Raw genomic sequence first — 2,189 nt, 5'->3', positions numbered from 1 at the left:
CATCGCCGGCGCCCCAATCCGCGCCGCTTTCTCGCGCTGGGGTGTCACATCTGATCTCATCGAGATCGCGCTCATCGCCGGCGCCCCAATCCGCGCCGCTTTCTCGCGCTGGGGTGTCACCTCTGATCTCATCGAGACCGCCTACTCTACCTGCGGCGCCGTTGGAGAGCAAGGAGGGGTCTACGGGATCGGGAGGTGGTGGTCGTGGTGAGTTGCGGCGTGAGATCGGGCGGGACGTGCGCCGGTGGTCGCAATGGCGAGTCTCGTTTTCTCTCATGATGGATCCAGGGGTGTGGATCGAAGGGCGGCTTCGGTTCACCCCACATTCAAGATGGGTGGTTCTCTTCGATCTGGAGAATGATATCCTCGCCGGCGATTATCTTCCAGTCGAAGACGTGATTGAGGTAGGTCTTCAATTCAAACTTGACGATTATAACATAGTTGTTGGCGAGTATGTGCAGATAGACCTACGCTCGAAGGCAGCCGAGGTGATTGATCTGACGGAGCCGTTTCAGGCAAGACCGGGAGGACGTTTTTGGGCGCTTCTGGAGAGCGACGACGAAGATCAAGAGGAGTGTGTCCCCTCCAGGGTCACGGCTTCGCCGGCCGTAGGGCCGTTGCCGGAGCATATGATCAAGATCGCTCGTCGACGCCCTCATTTTGAGAACCACAAGCCGGCTATGAAGCCCTGGATCGGACCGATCCCAAAGGTATGTAGAGAACCGATGACTTTGTTTCAATTTTGGCCGGATGATTGGACTTTGGTGACGCGAAAGAAGAAGAAGGGAAAGATTGGCCGGCCGCCGCCGCAGCCAAGATCGCCGGTGGCGAGTTCGGGCACTGCCCGTGCGGCCAGAAGGGCCTCGCCGCCGATCAGAGGGATTAGCGAGATCCGTGCCATGAGGTCTCGCCGTTTGAATTCGATCTTGGGCCTCAGTGGCCCCGATCAGGCATCAGGAGACGTGGGCCGGCCTGCCGCTGGGCATGAGGCCCATCGCACGGCAGATCTACCTGGGCAGTTAACTGGGTATGTGGCCCAGTCTAACGATGCTTCTGACGGTTCGACCGTATACGTACAGAACTGCATGCGTGCGATCGATCTCCAGGGTACGTCTGCTCAGCCGCCGTCGCTGTGCCCTAGTTTCCGCAAGGGAGGCACGCCGGGGTATCGCCGTTGTGGCCCGGGGAGAGCGGCGCGGATTCCGCCCCTAGGGTTAATGGCAGGCCGTGGGGCTGTGGCGCCGCCCGCTAAGAAGCAACCGGCTGCCGCTGCTGATGGCCGGAGTGGGTCTGCTCCGCCACCAGGCGGTGCGGCGCTGCCGCCGGCGGTGGGCGCGGGGCGCGGGGCCCTGGGGCAGCCTGGACAGAGGCCGCTGACGGGCGGTGGTGCGCCGCCGGTCTCCCAGGGTCGCGGCATTGGCCCTGTGGGCGCTCGGCCACCGGCACAACTTCCCGCCCATGCTTCGGCCGGAAGAGGCGGGCTCAGGCCTCCAGCGCCGAGTACGGCAGTAGCTCAGCCGGCGGCGGGTCGTGGTGGGCCCCAGCCTCAGGCGCCGGGCACTGTCGGTGCAGTTCTGGCTGGCCGAGGTGGAGGGCCTCGGCATTCTGGGGGGGTGCCTTTGCCGTCGAGCAATCAGCCGCGGGCGGCACCTCCGCCCCATCACGTTACGAGGCCGGCGCAAAACCGGGCGGGTCAGACACAGACGAGACAGCATTCTAACAACAGAGAGCCCAGTGATCCGCCCCAGAACCAGTGGGGGGATGATGGGTATGATGCGTATGGTGAGGGACGGCACCGTGGTTCCTCGTCCACGGGAGGAGGTCGTGGCTATGCCTGGCAGAGCGATGGGTCAGCGGAGAGACCGTTTCTCGGCCCTACAGGCGGTTTTGTTGAGGGAGCCTCAGGCCCAGATCGTCAGAGAGGTGGCTTTCGGGGCCATCGCGGAGGTCGGGGAGGAGGCCGTGGGAGGTATCGCCGACCGCACCCGCCTAAGGCTGATCACACGGGGTCAGCGCTAGAGCCCCATCATGCGCCCACTGAACTTCCTCCTCAGGTGATGGAGGTGGTGACTGCTTTGGCCAGTGCGGAGATTCCAGAGGATGGGACCATGACTGAGGATACCGGCAGGACTGATGCTGACAGGCCGTCCAAATATGCGCGCAAAAAGGAAAAGATGCTTTGCTATCGT

Source organism: Triticum dicoccoides, chromosome 7B, assembly GCF_002162155.2.
Source record: "Triticum dicoccoides isolate Atlit2015 ecotype Zavitan chromosome 7B, WEW_v2.0, whole genome shotgun sequence".
In the NCBI taxonomy this organism is placed as follows: Eukaryota; Viridiplantae; Streptophyta; class Magnoliopsida; order Poales; family Poaceae; genus Triticum; species Triticum dicoccoides.
Note: the sequence above shows the minus strand (reverse complement) of the source record.